This window comes from Schistocerca piceifrons, chromosome 3 (genome assembly GCF_021461385.2).
Source record: "Schistocerca piceifrons isolate TAMUIC-IGC-003096 chromosome 3, iqSchPice1.1, whole genome shotgun sequence".
NCBI classification, from domain to species: Eukaryota; Metazoa; Arthropoda; class Insecta; order Orthoptera; family Acrididae; genus Schistocerca; species Schistocerca piceifrons.
This window is the reverse complement of record NC_060140.1, coordinates 584749905-584776149: the sequence shown is the minus strand read 5'-3', so window position 1 is coordinate 584776149 and position 26245 is coordinate 584749905. Positions and strand designations below refer to the sequence as shown.

Here is a 26245-nt window from a genome sequence, read left to right as displayed (position 1 = left end):
GTAATACGATAAGTGTTCCAATAGCTTTAATATTTGAGTTGTTATTTCCCTGTCAGTGTGACGCTTCTTTTATATGATGGTACATTGCTAATAGCATCATGGCTCTACCAAGTGCACTTGTGGGAAAGAATCTCGAGACAACAATAAACTGAGCAGACGAATGTGTTAATATATGTCATTGAATTTCATCGTGCAGTAAGGCCCTATTACTGCGGAACAAGTACGCCTTTTTTTCATAATATTTATGCAGTATTTAACATTTTCACAATACATACCAGTTCATAACAGAAAACGAAGTCATAAATGATTATATAATAGGTTTATGTCAAAATTTTGTCATAACCTTGTCACAATGGAATCTTGAGAAAATTCGCTTTGTAATTCTGTGTTTTGGATCCATTAAGTTAAGTCCAAAACTTGCTTTGGGAAACGGTTTCCATCTCGGTATCATGGTGTTAGGGGCCTGCGCATTGTGTATGTCCATCAGTTTGTACACAAGGGAGTTCTGGCTCAAAGTATGCCAACAGTGACATCATCGAAGAGTCATGGGGTTTCCCAACCATCACCCACTCTCCCCTCCCCCCCCCCCCCCCCCCCCCCCGCCACCATGTGACGAAGGCCAATTGCCCTATGTATAAAACGGCGGGAAATAGCCCAGTTGCATTAGTGTTTGTCTCCCTACACTCCTGTGATGCATGGCTGTTGTCCTGAGTATAAATTGACGGCAAGTTCAAAAATCCAAGACAGCGCACTATCATGATGGCCGATGTCATATACTGGCCCCAATTGTACGACGTCATAGACAAAAGGTGTTTGTACGGGTCCAGGCCTGTCTGCTGGTCAAAGGATGTCCTACTTGACATGTTTCCCCGACCTACTATTAACGTGTTTCGTCACTGCATAGTGCTTTTCCTAGCTTTCCACTTGCGTCCTTATTTAAACAAATACTGGGTGGGGGGGGGGGGGGGGGGAGGTAAAGGGCCTTCCAGACACGCTCCTGTGCCACCACCCCAACTTTTTCCCCTAAGTTAAAGTCCAAATTCTATGACGCGTAGTGGGAACCCTTGCGCCTTTGTATAAATAAATATCTTGCCAGGGGGAGTTCCCTATTCTGCAGTAGCTAACTTCGTGATCATTAGATCGCTCAAAAAGTCCGCCGCCACCCCGTCCTTGGTACCTCATGGGCTAACTCACAGCTCACCACTGCCGCTCCCAGGCGGTTAGGTAGGGCCGAACCGTCGGTCGTCGGAGTCGTTCCCGTAGGACACGAGTCCACTCACCCTGGAGTACGGATGGAAAAAACCGATACTGGTATTTCAGTTCTGAGTAACCGGCATTTTTCGCTATTTGTTTGGTATCGGTTGTTACAGCTGTTTTTTATTTTTTACTAATAATCGAATGAAAAACCGAACTATGAATTAGCCATAGCAGCAGTGCTAAAATTTTTCGTTTTAAATAAACGTACTTTGGAGAGGAGTAATTTTTATTCTTAACATTTGCACTTGTTTGAAGCATTGCGTTGTTATAGAAAATGAGAAAAGCGATCAGTGCTATTTTAATAACAATACCAACAGAAACTAGTAACAAACACACGGTATAAGAATTTGTACAGCACTGCTGGGACAACAATGTCCCTGTTGCCGTGTGTCGTGGCTCAAGGTACACGTGGAGGTGCAGTGTGCAAGACTCGCCCCCACCTGGTCTATGCGGTAGTTTCTCGCTGTCGTCGCCGGACATCTGTCGCATTACCGAATGGCACCAACCCTTGTCAGGGAATATTTGTAGCAAGTGACCTAGAAGTAAAGTACAATGCTTAATTTGCTTTAAAGGATGACAGATTTGCCTGCCATTTATATGAAATCGTGAAAGAGGAAGGAAATTGCGGTAAAAGAAATAATCTAAAAACTTAACAATACGTCGTTCTTGGTACACAATACAAATAGAAATTAGCTGATGTGTTGCCTGTGTGTACATAATATGTCTTTATCTGCTTGCCTTTATCTGCTTGAAAACGGAAAAATTAACAGAAAAAAAAAGATTTCTTCAACCTCAGTTTTAACTCTTTAGCGCTGAGAGTTTGTAATGCCCAAATGGTGGTATGATACCCGATTACAACTTAATTTTTGAGCATAATTTCAAAAATTTATAATCGTCAGCAGTTAGGTGATTTTTTGTAGTATGCAGCCACTTATCACTTTTCGAAGAAAGCAGTCAATGGTGGACACACTGTTTCTTTTAGTTGCCTATTTAATTTAATATTTTAATCCTATGAATCTTGAAACAAAGAGAGTCAAAAAATCCGAAAATCTGTTATTTCAGAAACTAATTCTTTCGAACTATTTTAACAGCTTAAACTGGCGTGAAAAAAAACAGATATTGCCGAAAATTGGTTGTTCATCAGTAACCACCATCCCTACTCTGTAGTCGCATCATAGCACCGATTCGGTAACCTAATGCTGATGGAGTGTAGAGGTTCCAATCCCTAACGCTAGTTGTGATGGCACTACAGCTACAGCCTGCATAACCTGAGTTAGAATGACAGGCAACTATAAAAATGTAGGAAGCACACTATTGTTCTTTAATAGAAATGCCAGGGGGGGGGGGGGGGGGGGAATTCACGTAATTCTGAAAATAACCTGTAACCCACACATACCTCATCGGTAGTAACAACATAACCCACTCTGACAGAGCCATTTTTTTTTCTTTGTTGTTAATTTCACACCTGATACAGGTAGGCCAGCAGCGGCACATTACGCCACTCTTCAGCCACAGATAAAACTAATAATACAAAAGAAGACAATCGCAGAACAGACAGGGTGGATATACAAAGGTAGACATACAAAATTAAAACACACGGAGCCGTTCACGGCCGGCCGCGGTGGTCTAGTGGTTCTAGGCGCGCAGTACGGAACCGCGGGGCTGCTACGGTCGCAGGTTCGAATCCTGCCTCGGGCATGGATGTGTGTGATGTCCTTAGGTTAGTTAGATTTAAGTAGTTCTAAGTTCTAGGGGACTGATGACCACAGATGTTAAGTCCCATAGTGCTCAGAGCCATTTGAACCATTTGAGCCGTTCACGGGCGCAGAGTTCAAAATAAAAATGCTCAGTCATGTGGACACACACAGAGATGACAGATGGCACACGCGAACGTTGGAGCACAAACGAGTAACACTGGAACACTTGAACACGAACACGACGACACACACAAACACTAGGCGATGATCTCCGGCGCGCAAAAACTCACTATACGTGTGTGAGTCCGGGGACGTGCCAAAAGGGGAAAAGATGGGGGGGAGGAGGGAGAGGGGAGTGTGTAGATGCCAGTGGCAGAGGAGTTGGGAAGGGGAGGAATGAAGGTAGGGGGGTTGGGAGAGCACGGGGGAGGAGGGAGAGAATGGAGGGAGGGTGCCCTCGGGAGAAAAACAGAGGGTGCGGTAGAGGAGGATCAAAGTTGGTAGGAGGGGTAGGTGGAGGGGATGAGGGCATCATCAGGGAGGGGGAGTTGGTGGAAGCCACCTTTGGCGATACAGAGCCTTTTTTGTTTGTTTTTTTCTTTATTGTATTTCAATTCCCCATCGGGGCGGGCTGGCAGCAGCATATGCGCTGCTCTTCAGCCGAAAGACATAGAAACAAACAATAGAAGACATTTAAAAATATCAAAGGAGAGAAGATGGTGAACATAGATATAAAAAAAAAGGGGAACATAATGGAAGGCAATATACAAAAAAACGGGGGTGACTGTAAAATGGAGATAAAAAACTGTTTAAAAGTAGCACACACAAAAAGCCACAAACTGCGACAATTAAAAGAACACAAGGCACAGTATGACTGGAGCATAAAAGGTATCGACGGATGGCGTAGCACATAACAAACAATGACGGCGAACCTCAAAGCAGTACACAATTAAAATCACACCTCTTGACGCACAGGAGAAACGGCACTAACCACAACACTGATATGGCACACTGACGATGATCAAAACAGAGGATCTGCCAGGCGCAAGGAGATGAGGGAGACCGGAAGAAGGGAGGGAGGGGAAGAGACAGTGCCGTCAAACACTCAAACTTATATGCAGCAGCCATGTAGCAACAACGTTTCAGTATGAAACGCACTTATACTTATTTATGAATCGAATTGAGCGAAGAAAGACGCGGTAAATACATACAGTATGAAAGGAAACTATGGTATTTTCCTCAAGTGGAGTGGTCACTACCCTACTAGTAGAGCACATTTCTAGACGAAAATCTGAACCGCCATCTCCAGCAGAGACTGTCGCCATCTAGTGGACATAATATGTAGTCAAGAGCCTCCCTAGCGCGCGTCTCAGTACGAGAGAAAGCAGTGCATCTTCCTTCATACGCCACGGTTATGTGATTCACGCACAGCGACCACCGCAGCCTGCATTCCGACTCACCGTGGCGGAGAGCTGTCACGGCCGACACCTGTCACAACTCGCTGCTGCATAAAGATTTGCAGAGTGGTCGTAGTCGCTTTTCTAAGGCTCCAAGCTTGGCAGAAGCAGCGCAAAAGGCTGAGCTTGGGATAACACGATAATTTACCGTTTTCCTAAGACACACTGATTTTCGCTGTAGATATGCCTTGTTGTGACGGAAATTTGCTATCGATGTAGACGAAACGTTATGCCATCGAGGGTCGTAACGAGCCGAGTGAGTTCACAGCGTTAAGAACAACATTCTGTTTTCTGGGAGTTCATTTGTAGCTTGAAATAATACCATAATTGAACATGTGTCTTCCTGTACAGTACACAATAGTGCCCCACTTCACATCAGTTAAGAAGGCATCGAAACAAATTTGGAAGCATCAAATATAGTTTCCAGAATGAGATTTTCGCTCTGCAGCGGAGTGTGCGCTGATATGAAACTTCCTGGCAGATTAAAACTGTGTGCCGGACCGAGACTCGAACTCGGGACCTTTGCCTTTCGCGGGCAAGTGCTGGTAGAAGTAAAGCTGTGAGGACGGGGCGTGAGTCGTGCTTGGGTAGCTCAGTTGGTAGAGCACTTCCCCGCGAAAGGCAAAGGTCCCAAGTTCGAGTCTCAGTCCGGCACACAGTTTGAATCTGCCAGGAAGTTTCAGCAAATATAGTACCGAAATCAGTGACAATTTGTACCTACAGAAATGCAGAGCCCCCCTCTTCAGGTGTGGTTTTATGCTTGCTACAACGAATATTGTACCGACGACACTGAATCTTGCGTTGAAATCGTCGAATACACTACAAAGCAAACAGTTTTCCACATAAAACGGAGAATTTTCACATCTAACAATAAAATGTAATTACCAAACCAGCAAATGACACATGACAGCAACCAAGTAACAGAACTTCACGTCTAAGGTTCCCACCTCACTATGTGTCTTACAGTGCAAACGTAACAACAAACGTCCCCTTAGGATTTCTAAATGTTGACAGGTGACATAAATACAGTTCATTAAATTTTCGCGTCAATTTTTTGATGAAATGAACGACTAAAGTATAGAAATCCACTTAAGTAAGCGTTAACCTCTTTTCCTGGTGTAGTCCTTTGCTTTCAAAACGAATATTGTACCGACAACACTAAATTTTGCGTTGAAAACAGTGAATATCCATTGATTTAACACATTAAGGTGTATCTAGACTTTTTCAGTCATTTAGACAGAATGCATAATAGCCCCGAAAAGTCTGAGTAGAAGTTTGGGCATCGGTAGAACGTGTGCCAGTATTCCTAGTTAGCCTGCACGACACTTAAATAATTGAGTGTATGTCGAATAACATATGACAGTACTATCCACTGAATTACCACGTTAGGGCTTTGCCATTTGTGGTACAGATCCAAAACAAACAACAACAACTAGGAAACTGAGAGTTTCACAAACATTTTGACGAATACAGTTGTTAGTGATACAACGGCTTGTTAATGTTTCCGAGAAATCTACTTCTTCCACCCACTTCTCCTGTACTTTAAGAGGCCAAAGAACAACTCAACTCTAACTGTGACGATCATAAACCTAAAATTTTAATATGGTCCACGCACTTTCACATGTTTAGCGGTACTATGTATCTCAAGCACATTACGTTTACGTATTTAGCTGTTGATACACCTTTCAATTCTATGGAAGGCTCGGCGTTCTACATCTGAACTAAACAGTGTGCTGCACTAGCGTTGTCTCTCTCTCTCTCTCTCTCTCTCTCTCTCTCTCTCTCTCTCACACACACACACACACACACACACACACAATCAGTAGAGAAGTACGGCATTGGTCTGTAGTACACACGAAATTTCAGCCATCCCTCCTGTACAGGAAGATGTGCTATAATATCTGGTACAGATGTGTGGGTCTCTGTAGCTCAGTTGTTTTCACCGCTCAGAAAATTTCATTTAACCTCCCGGGAGGTAATTACGCCACAGTTCGGAACCACTGTACTAGCCGGCCCGCTGGTAGTACTTTGGAACCCATGTGATTCCTTACGCTAATTTCATGCGATTTTTTTTTACAGTGACCTTCCACAATTCTGGATGGCACCTGCCCGTCAGTGCATGAGGTCTGGCTGGTCTTGGTTCAGCTGTGATTGTTCCTCCTCGTTTCCACTTCACAACCACATCACCAACAGTCGACTTCAGCAGCTCTAGAAGGGTTGAAATGTCCCTGAATGGATGTGTTACTCAGGTGACATCCATTGAAGTCGCTGAGCTCTGCTGAGTGATCCATTCTTCTACTGTTGCTCCTCTACTGACAACGCCGTAATCCCCGCCTCCTTTTATTATGACAGGTCCGCCTCTCGTGGAATCTAGTGGTCAGATCCGTATTACATAGGTATGTCCTCATACTTTTGATCAGATAGTGTCTTCGGTGACAGAACATTCCAATGAAGTTTCGTGGTACCTTCAGATGTACTCCGACGGCGACCTGTGTCTAGCTTGCTCAAGACATGCCCCCGCATGACACTCTAAAGGACTTATTTATAGCAGTTACGTTATACATTTCACCAAGCACTTACTGTCACGAAAATACAACCGCAACTGAGCCAATGTGGATCCAATGCACTGGTTTCCTTTATCTTAGCATTACGTGCGATTTCCAGTCAAGGGTGACACAATTCCTGTTTATGGCGAATTCTTGACGGCCGTTTGCGGTGATAGCTCACAATTTCTCTCTCCTCTTTCCTTTTTTTTCGATTCTGCTTAAGCATTAGGTAGTGCTAGCAGCCCATCGTTACAGCGGGGTGCTCTTCTTTTTATACGTGAGTGTGGGTGTGTGTCAGTTGAGTAAGTCGAAATACTAAAAAGTGCAGTATTTTGTGGCTCATTTCTGAGGTTGTCGCCATCGCTGTCTAGAAGCGAGGATCGTCTATTGTGAGCCTGGCACCATTTCCAGCGATGGAGTGCCAAATGGAGCGATACTAACGAATGTACCGACCGCGGGGATGCGTTTGCAAATCTCTACTTCCATTTCCGTGGCCTTTTCACGTTACAGTTTCTGAGTGACGGCGGTATCTGTTATCAGTATTGACAATTTTAATGGAATATGGAATATTTGTTGTAAAGACTAATGAATATTGGTATTTTCTGTTTGCTGCGGAGACTATTGTTAGCTTTGATTGTCCCATTTAATCTTCAGACCACGTGAAAGAATATATTGAACACTTTCGCAAGACGAAAATTAAGCTTCTGGAGAAATGTAGCGGAAGACCAATTCTGTTTCTCATAGACTAGTTACGATTATGTGTTATTAAATTGGTTGTGTTCTACGTGCATAGTACAGTTCCTGTCTAGACTATCGTTCGCGAAAACTAACAGAATTCGTTATTACAAATGCAAAGTTCTAACAATAAAAAATCTGCTTAGACAATTTTTGATGTTTATTACTAATTTAATTTGATCACCCATCCCTTAATTTTTACGCTCCGATATGAAATGTCTGTGTGTTAGTCGTGGTCCTGATTCATGCAGCTGCTGAATGAAATTCCGTCGCTGGGACATTGCCCTGAGCTTGGCATTTGATTTATGTTGTATATTTTGTACATGTGGGGCGTAGGGGACTACGATTCGTGCGGTTAAGTGTTGTAGTATTTTCCTGTGCAACTGAACAAAAATGTAAAACATTGCGCGGATTCATTGTAACACGGGCGCACGAATTGTGAACTGTGCGAGAAACGTCTAAGAACGCTTACAGCATAACGTTAACTTCCAACGCGAGACTCACTGGATGAAGTGCATTATATTATTGAGACATTGCTTTGAGTGACAACATAAAATTTCTTTCACATAATAACTTGAATACACTGTAATCCCGTCACTACACTGTGACATCGACCACTGATGCGTTAATTTCCAATAGAGAATATACTGCCGGGAACGAATCGGCGTATTACTTTCCCAAGTATTCAGTAATTAATAAACTTCTTAATTCAGTAACAACTTACTGAGTAGAGATGATATTTGAATTAAACCATTAGCTAACACCTCAGGATGCATAGATAATGTTTTACTTACACTACTGTTTATCGAAAGTAGTTTTATCTTCATTTCTTGGTTATTTACATCGGCAAGCAGAAACGGCTCTGAAAATTCCTTTCTACATTTTTAGTGTCCCGAAAAGCGAATTTCATTGTAACCGTATGAAACAGACGTGGCAACGGGGATGTATACACGACATTAGTACCAGACGGCATTGTGTTGGTGGGGAAAGGCTAGCTTCTTCGCTAGACTGGCCAACACAAGAAGATAAATGGTTCCAGAAACAAGTTAATTTGAAAGTGCTGTGCAGTATGTCGTATTAGCTTAGAGGACGTTATGGTTTGATCTGTATTTATATTATTTCAGAATAAAATCAGTGTTTTATGCTTGGCTGTTTGTTTCGGGTATCAGACCCATTCCCAAACACTGTAACTGTATAAATGAAAGCAATACCACAAAGATGGCAAGTTTTTTAGATATTATACTCTTGTCTTTTATCAAAACTGTCATCAGTCTAAAGAATGATTTGAACAGCACAATGCTCTACTAGGCATGGCCCTCTGAGATGTGGTATGCCGTTGCGTTCCTCTGACCTCTGAACTTAAAATATCCAATAAGTTAACAGGGAGACCTACATTACCCCGAACCACGGAGCGTCTCAGCGTTTTCAGACAGTACCCAGGGGCAAAGAAGTGACAAGGGGCGCTCTAAAGTCGCAGGACTGACCGGCAATCCGACTCGGGACCTTTGACTCTGTAGGCCCGCAATAATCGCCTAGCCATAAGCCATAACTCTGCAATAAAAGTGTTTCTGTGTGGTTGGGTCGATGGAGAAAAGTGTGACTTGTGCATTGCTGAAGAAAGAGTGTACTTTAATACCAACGGCCTTGCCTCTTCGAATACATCGGTTCCCGTCAGATCACAGGTATTAAGCAACGCGGCCGTGGCTGGTACTTGCATGGCTACCCGCCCTGGTGCATCACGTGCTGTCGACAATTTTCACTTCCCGGCATAGGGGTGGAGCGATGGTGGCGTGAAGTTCCTCGTCACCAATCTCCGTAGTGTCTCGTGGACTGAGGGCACGTGAAAGTGTCGATGAAGATCCGTCCGTTGTATGCGGATGTTAGATATCACTTTATTTTTTAGGTCAATAACGATAAGTAACTAGCTGGTTTATAATCATTACGTCAGTGCAGTCGGTTGCAGTGAGGGTCCAATCTGTTCCAGATTCGTGTGTGTTCATGTTGGAAAATAGTTTCTCAGTCTCGCGAAATCAAATCCGTTAAGTAGAAGACAGACTCAGATGAAAACTTAATGGTTAAGGGACTATCAAACAGTTTTCGGCCAAAGGCTTTACAGTCCTGAATCGTTGTGCTAATCAGACACAGTTGCCGTGAGCGTTGAGGCAATCATACCACTGACGCAACAGATTGAAGACGCCTGTTTGGTAAAACACCGTGTCCTGCTGCCTGCAGAAGTCCGTAACTGCCAGCTGCACATCCTCGTCTGACAGGAATCGTCAAGGCCTTTTTAAGAGACTGAAGGAGTGGTAATCACATGGATAGTGATCACGACAATAGGATGGGTGCTGGAGTGTCTCCCACTTGGGTTGGCGCAACTTCTGCGTTAGGGGGTTTGCGATAAGGGGACTGCGTTGTCAACAAGCAGCAACAACCCTTGTCGCAGTTATTTTTCGACAGTCATGCTGACTCAAAACACATTCTGCGTTGTCCGGGATGTCTACCACAGTTAGTCCCTCGGCAAAAAAGAAAAGAATTACAGCATGTTGTTCCTGCTTGGACGCTTTTGGTAATAATAGTTGACATTTCCGGATTTACCGCAACACGTCGGAAAGTTATGAATGCCACACTAATCCTTGCCTGCATGTCGGTGCTTATATACGTGTATCGGAGTAGCACCACATTGCATGTATGCTGCAGCAACGACCTCAAACGGAAACTTTCTGGTGGCCTCTTATAATCGTATCTTCAGTAAAACTTACATTTTTGAAATATATTCGGAAATTAAACATCTGTTCGATGTGACGCACTGTGAACTTTTGTTCCTGTTCTCCCACGAGAATTTGACGCATTTCCTACTCTGAGACACATTTTGCACACAAATTGCAAATAAATCGTTCAATGTTACAGGAGAAAGTTTCAAGACGATTTTCTGCTCCTGTGTTCGACGTGCTTACAGTAAAAAATTAATATTTTTGGAGAATCGGCGCACCGGCCGTTGTGGCCGAGCGGTTCTAGGCGCTTCAGTGTGGAACCGCGGGACCGCTACGGTCACAGGTTCGAATCCTGCCTCGGGCATGGATGTATGCTATGTCTTTAGGTTAGTTAGGTTCAAGTAGTTCTAAGTTCTAATGGACTGATGACCTCAGCTGTTAAGTTCCATAGTGCTCAGACATATGAACCATTTTTTTGGTATCGGCGCAAGAGACTTCACTGACATATGTGGAACGGATGATGCAGGTGGAGGCCAAGAGGATTAAGAAGTGATGCCTGTGGTGGGAAAGCTTTTCCTTGTTAACATTATATTAATGAGAATGAAAACAATAATAAAATCTTTTAAGAAATATTCTCAGTGTTTGTACGGGAGAGCATCTACTCTTAGACTAACGATGGTCTTTGTGTTCACCGTACTATTTAATATGTGTTCAGGGTCTTGCAATAATTATTTCCGGAGTTGAAAGTACCCACCACTGCTGACCTTGCCAGTCGCAACCACATTATAACGCGCTCTTCCTCCTCTGTCACCTATTTATCTTCCATCTCTTCATTGCAGTTTGATGAAGGTGGTATTAAAATTTAAAGTGTAACAGGGGTAATTTCTGCTTCTAAACTGACAGTAAAACTCACACTAAATGTTGAAAAATAATTTATAAAATCTCAAATGAGACTTTCTTCATTTGCTTAAAAGTGAAAGAAACACATTGCGTCACAGGTAAGGTTGCTTAATCGATGGCGATATTGTTATTTCGCATTTCTGCCTTTTTTCAATTTCTCTCTACAGAGTGATCGGGAAAGAGTTGCACTTCATTATAAAGCGAAAAGGACATTTTCCCATATCCTTGTTCAAAGAGCCATTTCAGCATTAACTTTGAGGGGTTGAGGAAAACTTAACTCGGGTTGACTGTTTTTTGGTTTGAAGTTTATTCATTTCTCTTTCTACTGGTGTCATTTATTATCTTTTTCAACGTTATTTCACGCATCGTCGAGATATTACTTCCAAAAGTCTGTAGAGAAATGGCCTTCTCTACAAATCACCTCTGACCGCAGCACCATTCCGCTGCAATAACAGAATTATTCTGTGTTGCATCTACTGTGCTGTTAATTTTGACGCTGTGTGAGTCTGTGCAACTAACAGTAATTTTCATCCCGAAGACATCAGTCGTACGTGCACTCAGCGCTCTGGCCTCGCTGGACATAAAGAAATGGATCATAACGCTTTTATCACTGATGTACGTTCAAACAAGGTTCTGTAACAGCACGAGGGAGAGTACTGGGTTATGCGATCCATTATTGATTGAGCAGCGTGGAACAGTTCGGAGGATGAGTAAGACACGTGGAAAGGGAACACGTGTTCGGGCTTCGCCCGACGTTGCCTCGTAATTGTTCCATTAATAGCAAACCCCTGTCGTGAAACCCGGACAAGCTATCAGTGCAACACGGTGGACTGACCACTCAGTCCCCAGGCTCTGCCGCCGCTGCTCCTCTTACTCTATATGCTGCGAAAGTAGAGCGAAACTTTAATATCCAGGTTAGACCTTCATTTACATTCAGAAGGGCGCATTAATCGAATCATTTCACAAGTACAGTATGGAACTAATGGTTCCATAGTCCTCAAGCAGATTTCAGTGTTGACTGTTACCCTTACGTTTTCAACTCCACCATGTGATGGTGTAACATAATATTGGTATATGCACAGCGCTCGTGTGTTAGTTTGAGTTGGTAAAAATCTGTGACTATAATACGATATTTCTTGCCCCCACTTCCATTGCACTGCGTTGACATTTGATTATACAATGTGCCTGTGTAATTCTTGGTGCACAGTTACAGGAAATATCAGTACATTAAATTTTCTATCTGTATTCAACAAATGTAATTTGAAATCTTCTTTCAGCGGTAAGAAAACAGTCTCTCTCTCTCTCTCTCTCTCTCTCTCTCTCTCTCTCTCTCTCTTCTATCAAGCAGTCACTGTGTCTATCTGTCTCTTTATCTCAAGAGTACGTCTCACGTTGTCCAATATGTACTGTCGTTTATCCTGATCCAAACTGCCAGTTCGTGTTGTTACACGCGTCGGCACTGTGTACCAAGTTATTGAAAGCCAAACGGTGTCACTACCACTCCGAAAACCGCTTCTGCAGGTTTGCCGTATAGAAGTTAACTGCCGTAAACTAGGGCTGCTTGAACCCATAATTTTATCTTTTCCTGCTTTCTTTAAAATATCTGGCATGAATAATAAGTTTCTTCACATCAGATAGGTTTACCCAACACTTCAGAATGTTTGCAAGGAAACAGTTCTTTGCTGTACATATGCAGGCTGAAGGGACGAATGAAAATTTGTACCAAGCCCGGGGTTCGAACGCGGGTCTCCTGCTCACTAGGCAGATGCGCTAACCACTACGCCACCCAGGCACAGTGGCTTTGCACAACTGCACTGACTAGCTTAGCATGCTTCCCTCTTTAATAAAAATTATCATTTACAAATCAGCCCAATTAGTATTCCCCCTAAACTCGAACGGCATAGCAGAGACTGTCCAACTGCGTTGGAATAGCACCTCAGTGTCGAACGAAACGAGGTATCCTGCCTGAAACCCAGGCATAGATGTTTTGATCAAACAAAAGTGCATGGTTCCATGGAACAAGTCTCAGACATCTGTGACGTATGTATGAAGACTCCGGCGCGAATGGGAACCTGAACAATGAGGGAGGCGTGCTAGGGTAGTCCGTGCAGTTTTCCAAAGCCACTGTGCCAACTACATGACCTAGTGAACAGTAGACGCAGGTTCGAATCCTGACCTTGGTACAAATTTTCCTTCGTCACTTCACTCTGCGTTTACATCATAGATGTCTGAGTCTTAAGAAGGTCTGTGAAACCATATAGTTTCGTTTGAAACAATTCTTACTACTTACTTATTTTTCCCGTATTAATTTACTTTGAAGTTAATTTATTTTGGATCTATGTTACACTTCCAGATGACCAATTTGAGCCTAGTCATTATTCCCAGTTATTCAGTAACAGTTTGTACTGTTTTGAACAAGTGGGACCTAAATTTCATATTTAATGAATGTCTTACAGTTACAAAATAAAAAAATACTAATATAGTTGATTTAAAAAAGATATTAATCAGGATAAGAAGTGTCAAGTGAATGACATATTTGTGGGAATGAGAATGTTTTACAAAGCAATGTTAACACATATTTTTATGTTGAAGCGTTAGGGTACCTGTTTTTCTTGTGCCTTTGCCCCGCAAGGGCGCGGGGGAGGCTTGTTTATTAACAGAGTTGACATGATTAGTTAAAGGGGTGGCAGGATGCCCTTCCTGCCGCCAGTCTGCTACCCCCAGAGACGGAACACGTGTACCCCAACTGTGAGCGGAAGTGTTTCTAAATGTTAGGGTATCGTATAACTGTGGCGGGACTATGGCTCAAAACCGGAATTCACACAGTGGGATGTGGGAAACCGCCTGAAAACCACATCCAGACTGGCTGGCACACAGATTTCGACATCAATCCGCCGGGCGGATTCGATCCGGGACCGGCGCATGTTCCCATCTCCGAAACGGCGCTTTATCGCGCAAGGATTACCCGGGCGGCTGTTAGGGTACCATACTTAATAAATTCTCAAGAATTGTGGACAATTTTAAGCATTTATATGTTGTGCTTCAAAGTGACTCTAAAAAGACCTCTTTCACAAGTTTTGGATATTTTATTTTTTCAACAGTGTTTTCCCATTTGTAGAACAAAATATCATTCGATGTTGGCTGTTTCGGGAATTGTTGATGAGCTCCACGCGTTCGACAAGAACACCGTTATCTACGCTGAAGGAAAAACACCGCAACACCAAAAAGTAATTTAGAGTAATGAAATTCCTGGAAAACATCTGTCTAGGTAACATATTTATGTGATTAACATTGCGAGATCACAGGTTAATGTAAGCGCGGTATAAGCCACTGCAAATGGGAAATACTGGTACATTAATAACTGGTGCAACCGCTAGAATGCTGAATGCAAGTATACAGACATGCACTATGTTGTACTGGTGACGGATGTCAGATTGTGAAATGGAGTTCCATGACTGTTGCCTTGGTCGATCTGTATGTACATCTACATGTACATGGATATTCTGCAAACCGCATGTAAATGCGTGGCAGAGGGTTCATGAAACCACTTTCACAATAATTCTCTATTATGCACAGCACATGAAAAAAAGGAACATCTATATCTTTCCTTGCGAGCTCCGATTTCTCTTATTTTATTATTATGATCGTTTCTTCCTACGTAGTTCGGCGTCAACAAAATATTTTCACACACGGAGGAGAAACTTGGTTACTGAAACTTCGGCAGAAGATTCCGCCGCAACGAAAAAGCCTTTGTTTTAATGATGTGGACCCTAAATCCTTTATCATGTCAGTGACACTCTCCCCCCTATCTCTACGTATTACAAAACGTGCTGCTCTTCTTTGAACTTTCTCAATGTTCTCCGTTAATCCTATGTGCTAAGGATCACACAGTGCGCAGCAGTATTCCAAAAGAGGACGGACAAGCATAGTGTAGGCAGTCTCTTTAGTAGATCTGTTGCATCTTCTAAGTGTTCTTCCAATAAAACGCCTTCCCCCAACCTTTTCTATGTGTTCTTTCCAATTTCAGTTGTACGTAATTGCAGTTCCTAGGAATTTATTTGAATGTATAACCTTTAGATTTAACTGATTTATCGTGTAACCTAAGTGTAACGGATTCGTTTTAGCACTCATGTCGATGACCTCACCCTTTTTATTATTCAGTGTCAATTGCCAATTTCCCCAGATATCTTTCCTTAATTGTTTTGCAATTTGTTTTGATCTTATGAAGACTTAACTGAACAATAAACGTCAGCATCATCTGCAAAAACCTAAGACGGCTGCTCAGATTGTCTCCTAAATCGTTTCTGTAGATAGGGAACAGCAGACGGCCTGTAACAGTACCTTGGGAAACGTCAGAAATCACATTTGTTTTACTCCATAACTTTCCATCAGTTACTATGAACTGTGAACTCCCTGACGGGAAATCACGAATCCAGTCATATATTTGAGTTAAGAGCTAGTCTTGTTTCACAAGAACGATGTTTTATAAATTCGTGTGACTGTGTGTCTATAGACCGTTCTCTTCGAGGTAATTTATAATGTTCGAACACAATACATGTTCCAAAATACTGTTACAAATCGATGTTAATGATATGGGTCTGTAATTTAGCGAATTAATCCCACTGCCTTAAGGAATATTGGTGTAACCTGTGCAACTTCCCAGTCTTTGGGTAGGGATCTTTCGTCTAGAGTGCGGTTGTATACGATTGGTAAGTATTGTTCTATTGCATCAGCATACTCTGAAAGGAACCTAATTGATGTACAGTCTGGACCAGATGACTTGCATTTATTTATTAAGTTCCTTCACTACTCCGCATATATCTGCTTGTAAGTTATTCATGTTGGCAGCAGCTCTTGATACTAATTGTGGAATATTTACTTCATCTTCATGGTTAAGGAATTTTGGAAAGCTAAGTTTCGAAAAAGCTAAGTTTCGAAACTCTGCTTAAGTAGCACTGTCAAAAATAGTGTTTCCATTGCTGTGGCGCAGAGAAGGCACTGGTGTCTTTCCGCTAACATACAGGGACGCTTAATGCTGGTTGTGGATAGCGCCGGAGGTGTCATATGATAATGTTCCTTATGTACTCGATTGGAGACATTTCTGCGATCGAGTAGACCAAGGCAACAACTTGACATTCCGCAGAGCGTGTTGAGTTGCAACAGCGGTATGTGGGCGAGCGTTATTCTGTTGAAATAGCTGTAATGCTGTTCATGAAAGGCAGCACAACAGGCCGAATCACCAGATTAACTTACGTGGATAACCACGTGAGTGCTCCTGCTGTCATACGAAATCGTATCCCAGACCATAACTTCAGATATAGGTGCAGTGTGTCTAGCACGCAGACAGTTTGGTTGCAGGCACTCCTTCTGACGAACACACGCTACCACTCACGCCGAGACAGAACCAGCTTTCATCAAAAAACACAACAGACCCCCTCGCTGCCTTCCAATGAGCTCTCACTTGACACCATTGAAGTCGGATATGGCGGTGGTTTGGGGTCAGTAGGATGCACGCTTCAGGGCGTCTGGTTCGGAGCTGCCCTTGAAGTAACAGATTTGTAAATGTTCGTTGTTGTGCCACTGTGGTGACTACTGCTGGCCATATTGCTCCTGCAGTTGCAGTACGATGAGCCAGAGCCATAAGCCTAACACGTAGTGGCACGTTGCCGTCCGGATTTCTGTCTTCTTGCGACCGTACATTCTCGTGACCACTGCTGCCAGCAGCCATGTACATTAGCTACATTCCTGCCAAATCTTTCAGTAATATCGCGGAAGGAACATCGAGCTTCTCATAGCCCTAGTACACGATCCCATTCATACTCATTGAGGTGTTGATAATTGCGTCTTTGTCGCCTTAAAGACCTTCTTGCCTAACATCAACTCAGCACGTCCAGTCTCAAAGGTAACTTAACACCCACGACCGTTACAGCGTGTATTTAAAGCAAACCTGATTTTCGTCCTCATAGTGGCGCTACTAGCGCCACTCTTATGCGACTGGCGCGAAATCTTAATAGACATCGTCTTTCAGATGTAGTAACACGCCTAGCAATTTCCGTTCATGTCGCACAACTCCTCCTTGATCTGCGATTTTTTCCCTCGGTGTATTTGATAGTTATAGAGAACCGTTTTACAAAGAACAGTGTAGGTTTGTAAACGACTATATTTTACGTGATTCTTGAGACCGCATTATTATCGCATTTGAAGATTAAAAATGCGATTCAGGGTTACTTATGCACAGCAGGAAAACAACGGGCTCTAGTTGCCTACTTTTGCGTTTTATGTTGACAAATTTTTAAATCAACCTTTAAATATGGCTTATTGTAGGAATACATTAAACTGACTATGGATAAAGCTGTGAAATGTTTTAAATTTGAAGAATAAATCACTTACGAACAGTATATAGCCTTTGTAGGTGCATGTGTAGATGGAAGTTTCAGGGGTAAATGAGACAATAATTTTTCACTGTGACAAACGAGCCAGAACAGAGCCACTAGTGACCAGTGTGTGAACTAACTAATTTGTCCGCATCAAAGACAGTGCTGTTTCTAATCAAAAACTCGTAGCACTAACATCCTCAGCGGTAACTATTAGTTGTTTTTGACAACAGGCAGAAAGTTCTTTTTCTTTTCGGGCTCACCATAACCCTCAGGGTCCAAGTAGCACTAGTTTACTGTATCTGTTTTGTTTTTGATTTTCTCGTATAATTTTCTATGTTACAGCATAGTTTATATATCATTTTAATTTTAAAAGAGTGCTTCAACTGAGTGAGATTATTGAGGATACAAGCAACGGGTCTCTATTCGGGAGCAGCGGGGCCAAATTCCCGATTCAGATTTTTCTCGGTTGCCGCGAGTCATTTCAATTCAGGTGAATGCTGTGATTGTTCCTTCAACGAATCACTAACTGATTAGCTTCCCTCATCATCAGCGTTTATACTCCGACTTCAGTGACCTTGATGTGAACTCTTATCTATCCTTTTGGGATATTTGGCGGCGTACTTCGTGTTTATTGATTATTCTTGCTTAAAAATCATTTATTTTGTTTACATTGTCAGTCATTGTTGCTGTTGTGGGGTATATCCAGTACATACTCACCCAGAAGAATGTTTCTGCTTTTATTCCGAATTCTTGATGATTAAACGGCCGTTTTGAAGCGCAGCAGTGGAACAAAATTCCATACATGACGTGAAAGGTGGGTAAGTTAATTTTTTTTCTGCAGTTTTAACTTAGCACAATATCTTTAATGGCGACGCGTTGCTTCATTTGTGCTACTCCAATCAACGACAGATTTAGGCAGTGTTGAAAGGACACATGTCCACGCAGTGTTGTAAGGTCACATGTCCTTGAAGAGTCATTGGCTGAAACAGCACAAATGAAGCAGTGCGTGGGCATTAAAGATATGGTCCTGAGTTGGAAATGAAAAATAAATGAAATTACGCCCTTTCACTTCTCATGCACGGAACATTTTTAACCCAATGCTGTACAGTGGAAGCGTTTCATCTGACAACGAAGGGAATGTGTAGTTCGCGCGATACCCAATTCGAAGTTACATTTACTGCGTACTATGATCTGTTGTGCTCGTTTACCTTGGCACTGTCCAGAACTTAGCTGTCTTGAGTATCGTTAACCTCTGATATACAGAAAATTTCGAAAAGATTGAACTGATTTCACATAGCCGTATGTTCTACATGAATGAAGGTACAAACTTGAGGTGAGTTTGAAATTACGTATAAGACTAGAAAGTTTTATTTTCTTAAGAGCCATCCTATTTGATAATGATATACTTACATGCACGTACAACCATGTAGGTGCTTTTTACAGTTCCGTTTAGAGTCAAAGTTCTCATTTACCCCTAAAAAATGTTCAATTCGCCTTCCACTGGACGCACGAGAAACATTCAGAGGCTATTCTAACTCGTTGCACACTTTCGCAAACTGGTCCGGTGTTAACTACATTTTTGCTATGTGGCGTCGCATTTTACTCCAAGCTGTTGGAGTGGACGGCACTTAGATGGAGTCCTTCACAAAACCCGACAAGAAAATAGCGCACCATGAGCTGCTATCATTACTAAGATTGCTAATTCAGACTAAATATTTAATAGCTACGTTGAAACAAAAGGATTTTCTTTGTTTTTGTTCTCACTGATAACGCCTACGTTATCGCGCGTTCTTTATTACTCCATATATCTTTGCGGTGAAGTTTTGTAAGTTTTAAATCATTAATCTATTGCCCTGATTTCTACGTATTCAAGCAAGAAGTTATTTTTCCATATCAAGATTTCGCTTTTGCAGATGTATTATAATTCATGATAATTTGTAGATTTGTGGAATGTTGAAATTTAAATCGCAGGATATAGGCTTCACAATTTGGAGGAATAGAACTTTTCTGTGTTGCTGTCTGGTAGAGTTCCGAAAGTACTTAAATAAGTTGTCTTGTTGGTGGCACAGTAGTAATGTACTTACGAAATGATATTTTCGCCAGTCGACTGTAAGAAATGTGGCATCTAATTTATTCCGCTGTCGATTTTGACGTACAAGAAATTTTCAAGTGCCTTAGCACATGTATTCTAAAATTACGGGTTGTTTTTGTTGCCTCCGTAACAGCAGTCATGCTGCATCGGGAGCAAGGATACATCATTTGAAGATTTTATGTAGAGACAATATCTTTGACGGTGTCAGATATTGTGGCATACCGTAGTTTTCATTTTTCGATTATGACATGCTCTCGAAAACCACTTCAGTACGGCTCGTATACGAAATCTCTCGTGGGATGGTGCTATTCTTTGTGTTGAACGGGGACAACTTTGAGAAGAGCAACAACCAACTTTGAGAAGAGCAGCACCGTGGCTACCTGCGCGGTTTCAGCGCGCGACGTGCGTTTCCTAGATGGGCTGTCAACTGGCGTGGAGCGTGCGGCCAGGTTAATTCTGCACAGCATTCCGGGAGCGCGCTGTGCGCGAAATTACCGACCGCCGGCAGCCGGCCCCGCCGTTGTGGTTGGCGCAGCTGACGGCCGACGCGCGCCGAATATAAAGAATCCCCTCAAGGGAGATTTGTCTTGGCCGCTGCCCGGAAACGCCGATATTAAACTCATTTCAATTATATTGCCAGCCCACGCTCCACCCCCACACCCACCCCCGCTCCCACTCCCGCGTACCCCTCCCCCCGGCCCCTCTGGTCCACGCTTTCTTTATTGGAATTCTGACCGTCTCTGAGGAGGGAGGTGGTCCATTTGATGGCTGCGGTGGTCGTGGTGGTGGTGGTGGTGGTGGTGGCACCAGTGGTGGCACCGTTGGTGGTACGGGTCGTCTAATTTCTGAGCACGTTGCGAACGCTCTCAGTAAATAATTACCAGCGGCCACCGCCACGGCCCACTGCGATGCCCAGCCAAAAGAACTGAGGAATTTTTCAGCCACGGTAACTGAGTTACGAGTAGTACACGTAATGAGCTGTCTGTTACTAGTACAATATGGGGAGCCGCGAACATCGGAATGGCTAGAGATTTATTGCACCGTGATGTAACTAGCAACAGTACGAGGGCAAAATGTTATCTCCAAGGCGGCCCACACTAAGTCCGCCACTTTTACATGCTCAACACCCGAACTCCGCACCTAGCACCAGTTTGTGACACTCTCTTGGCAACTCCCTCGAACAGTTCAGTTGGACTGTAGCAATGTTAAGCTGAGGGTGCCGTCAGATTATTATTTTAAAAAAAATTGAGAAAGGTAAATTATTCTCTCAAATGGCTCTGAGCACTATGGGACTTAACAGCTATGGTCATCAGTCCCGTAGAACTTAGAACTACTTAAACCTAACTAACCTAAGGACATCACACAACACCCAGTCATCACGAGGCAGAGAAAATCCCTGACCCCGCCGGGAATCGAACCCGGGAACCTGGGCGCGGGAAGCGAGAACGCTACCGCACGACCACGAGCTGCGGACTATTCTCTCAAATACCCCTATTAACAGAAACGTGCCTAAAAAGCGTTTAAACAAAAAAGTATAAAATAACGCGCTTCAGAAGATATTTTTAAGCTAACCATAACATTTATTGCTTTGTACCAAACACAGCTCAAGAAGTACCGTATTCACCTTTCTCCATTCGTCTTTATTTGGTTTTATTATCAGGTTTTTCTCCCAAGCCAGTACCGACACTATTTAACCTAATGTAAGAGTCTGTTTGTACTCTTCTGAAGTTCCTCATAAGAATGTGTTAGGGCGAGCCGATTCAAACAAGAAGTTAGAACGAGAACGAAAAATCATACACGCATTTGTTGTTATCCAAAGCGCAAAAGACACGTCTGTCCAAAAGCAGTGCTCTGAAAAACATAACTCCAACATACATAAAGTAACTTACGATATTAACTGCTTGGCGGAAATGAGTGAAATTGCGGGAGCATGTTGCTAGAGGTCCCCAGTCGTGCACAGAAAGTTGGACGTCACATAGCGTGACGTCAGCGTGATTGTAGCGCCCGATGGGGCTGGTCTCGCAACATGAGTCAGTTGAAGGAACGGGATAAGACAGTGTATCAGTCAACGGGCACTTATGGTGCCCTACACTGGTGTTCTTTGTAACAACAAGGTCCACACACAACACTTGGATGGCTTTTCACTGGGAGAGTCGTCGGAGAACTGGAAGGAGGACGGAATGTCACGTTTATAGCCCAAGAGTCTGATTTTGCTCACGACACTTTTTCATGTGTGTGGGGAACGTTCCAAACCACAGGCACTGCTGTCCGAAGGAGAGGAGGTGGTCACCCACGTTCAACTACAGCAGCAGACGACAGCTACATTGTGCAGTAGGCAAGAAGGACACATGTCAAACAGCGGGTGCAGTTGCATCCACATTAATCAGGACTGCAAGGCGCACAATCACACACTCCACAGTCGCACGGCGACTGTAAGGAAGTGTTCTCTTTGCCAGACGACCAGTACAATGGTATCCCGTTGATACCCGCACGTCGGCGTCACCGTTTCCGATGGTGCCCAGAACGTAGGGAGTGGACCAACGAGGAGTGTGGTCCCGTCCTCCTCGGATGAGAGCAGATTCAGACGTGGGTAGTGATTCTGGACGTACCCTCATATCGCGAGAGGTGGGAACACGTAATGCACCCGGGAATATTCTGGAACGTTATCGTCTTGGTGATCTAGATGTTATGGTGTGGGGAGACATAATGTTGTACGGGCTTCCCTCTGCGCCCCCCCCCCTCCCCCCTCTACCTTTTCTGACTTGCAGATTTCGTGTGCGCTTGTCGAAGGTGGCAAACATTTAAGAAATACCGTCCGATTTGTATCACATGTTTTCTGTTTTCGTACATTAACTTTAGCAAGCACATTCTATTTAGATCAGTGCAAGTTTCGAAAGAAATCGTGACAGACTCCTAAAGACGAAAGACATAGGGCACAATATTGCGTTGCTTCTTCTCATATCCTAATATATTGTCGTTACTCGATGTCATATGGCTTTACAAGGCAATTCAAAATGAATACAGTGATTACCAACGGCTATAATTACTTGATGTATATCGATGCAACGTTAAGAATTATAGAGAATGTAAAAGACAGTTGAAAACTGAGTTGTTGCGCAGGCGCAAACGGAATCCGGCGCATGCGCGTTGATGTATATGTGAAAAGTTCCGTGTCGTAAGTGAAAAAGGTGTAATATATTCTTTTATGTGTTTGTCTATTTTTTGTTTGTCTGTTGTCGATGTATTATGCTCGCAGTAAAAGGTCGTAACAACGTGATAAAATCGTATCTGATAGTGCTGTTAAAAGAATTACTGTTTGTTGCGCGTATGAAGAGGCTTGGGAGAGACGGCTGGATATTTTTAGTAACTATTCATACATGAGATTGCAGGTTCGAGTACTGTTGTCCACGTCTCTTCCCGTACACGTCGCATTCAATCTGAAACAATACTGCTATTTCAATACTTCCAAAAATACTAAGAAAGGCCGTGACGCTCACCTTTGTTCTCATGAAATAATAACGGTTTATTGTGTCTCTTGTACAATTCTCCGCATAACATCAAAAGAAGCGAACAGAAAACTCTAGTTACCCTTAGTTACGAGTAAACCACAGAGAGTGTAATATTCCGAGTCAACGATATAATTATCATAAACTCTCTCAGATAACGTTTTGCCACTTAGCTTTCTCACAGTCGATTCAGTACATTACATATTTATTACACTACAATGGTGAATTGTGCATGTTGAAATCTAAGAATTGTCGATTCGTATTCGCAGTGCAGAGATTTCGTAAGTAATACAAACAGCACTTCCCAATGCCAACAATATCCGCGAATGGCATCCGCAATTTGAAGAAAGAGCGAAGGAAAAAGTGCCGGCCAGCGACTTGTATAACCACAGAACTTGGCGAGAATTCGCCTTTAGTTCGCACGTAGTCCCGAAATCGACGCACTGAGCCAGTAGTGCGTAAAAAGAAAAAAAAAATGAACTTCGTTTTCAGTGCTCTGTAATTCTTATCGACGTATTGCTATGCATTAAATAGTTACAGCCTTTGTAGTCGCTTTTTTGATTTGGTATCGTCCTACATATCGAAACGCCAGTCAGCAGGACTGCGTTTCTTGCACTTCTAAGGCTGTGCCAAATCTTAATGCAGGATGTATCAGGAAACCATCAAATGTTGCTTTGTTGTGCTGGACGACAAATTGGTTATTTTTCGAGAGAGAGCCCATATCCGGAAACGTATAGTTTCGGCGCCTTGAACGTGTCTTGTAATATACTGCAGGATGTGGTGCTGGTGTTGAATTTCTTAATGAAATGTGGAATACCGACACATCGCTCTAGCCGAATCGTTTTCTAGCTCTGACGCCCCTTACCTCCCAAACCGTGGGAATTCGGACTTAAAAATGTGTTTACCGCCGTCCTCAACATGCTAAGTGTATCACTTAAGCATTCCGTGCGTCCACTTTACAGTGATGGTTAATTGGTTGCGTAACTAATTAAGATACCAAACACAATACGACGAAACATTGACGCCACTGCTCTTAATTTCATCTTCGGGTAGGAGCTCGCTGTTGAAGACCTGTTTGCTGCTCCAGCCAAGACGCTAAGCTTTGCTGGTGTTCTTTTTATACACCTTGTATTTGTTGCGCTGTCACTGAGTAGTTCGGTAACGCACACAACAAAGTTTAGGGATTGTTTTAGATTATAAGTTACATAAGCAAATTATTATTTGCTTTTTCGGATAATAATACATAGTGAGTTAAGGCTGAATTAGCAAAGAGTGTTCTTAATAATTGATAAGTGTAGCAGATACTAAACAAGTAAGTTGTAGAAGCGTTCCAGTTAAGGCACTGCTGTCGTAAGAGGTACCTACGGGCTTAAATTCTTACTCTGCCAGCGTGAACAGTGTTCTTCATTGTTTTCGTAAACGGCATATGGAAAACCTCGGAACAACAGCACTCAGAAACGGTTCGTTAGGTAGAACTCCTTCTCTTGCAATGCCTACTAATCAGGGGCGCCGACTCATAAAAAATATTTGGGAGGCCCATACTGGTAGTCTTGCCCAGGGAAATTTTCTAAATTTTAGATGAAAAATAGTGTTTTAAAGTTTTTTAAACATTTTAGAGTCATATGATCAACATTAGAACCCCGAAAACTTCGATTCCGAGGAAGCGAAGGATCATCAACTTATGATGGTTTTTCTTTTAAACACAATTCCCAAAAGTGTTCAAAACTATCACACCTTCCATTCAATGTACAAATCGAGCCCGCATATATTTTTTCCAGATCAGCAACACTTAGATGAGGGCATTGAATTTTTCCATTGACACCTTCTACTGGGTTCAATAAAGACGAAAAAAGAGTAAGTTTTGCATTGTAACATTGACTCAAGGTAGCCTGCACATTTGTAACCGGCCTCTGTTTTGTCCTCTGCAGAAAATGTTTCAAAAAAACTCTATAAGTTCTTAAAAGTTTTTCAATATTCTCAAGATACTAGAAGCTCGCATAGTCCATCGAGTCGGGAAAAGGGGTCGTAGACCAGCTCGGCCGTTGGCGCTCTCACAGCGTATGCTTCTGAAAGGTCGCATCCTTTTGTTGGATTCCCTTACGATATTTTCTAAGTCCTTGGCTAAAGCCATGATAATCATTAAATTGATGTATTTCAATGTTTAATATATGTCCACATGGGTTAATTTATAGCTTCTGAAGAAGATACCATTATTGGCATCGAAACCTAGGTAAACTATATAAAAAAAACCTTGCAACTGTAGGCATAATTTCTTATTGTCTGAACAATTCACGGTTGCTGAAGTGCTGCATAAGATAGCGGAGACTGTCCACAACTACCAAGTCTAAATTGTGAGCAGTGCAGTGCACATAACGTGCTTTTGGTTGTATATCCAAAACTAACTTTTTTAGTCCTTTGAACTTACCTCTCATATTCGAGGCACTGTCCTCTAAAGTTATCCATTGACAGAGGGCTCCGAGCACTGTGGGACTTAACATCTGAGGTCATCAGTCCTCTAGAACTTAGAACTACTTAAACCTAATCAACCTAAGTACATCACACACATCCATGCCCGAGGCAGGTTTCGAACCTGCGACCGTAGCGGTCGCGCTGTTGCAGACTGAAGAGCCTAGAATTACTCGGCCACAACGACCGGCTCCATTGACAAATCAAGACAAGCAAAAACGTCTTTTAAAATACTAAACTGAGTTTGTGATTCAGTGTTGGGGGTCTCGTATAAGCCAATAAAGTCTTTGTTGATGATTAAGGAATCATCGACAGTACGAATACAGAAGGACATTTGGTCATGAATCGAAGACTCACTCGTTTCGTCAACCATAATAGAAAAATGTTCAGTCTTCTTGATTGAAGCCAGTACCTTTCTCAACACAAACTTTCCTGGTAGATTAATTATCTCGTTTTGAATATCGTGAGACGTCCACTTATATCCCGAACGCCCTAACCAAT

General features: G+C 42.7%; 1 protein-coding gene and 1 non-coding gene across 2 annotated transcripts in view; one reads left to right on the top strand and one right to left on the bottom strand.

Moving 5' to 3' along the window:
* The window catches only part of LOC124789300 (calmodulin-binding transcription activator 1), a 1803646-nt gene that overhangs the window by 1322586 nt on the left and 454815 nt on the right, over window positions 1-26245 (top strand). The gene's annotated exons all lie outside the window — the stretch shown is intronic.
* On the bottom strand, window positions 13024-13095 carry Trnat-agu. The gene has a single exon. It is a non-coding gene; the product is annotated as a tRNA-Thr (tRNA).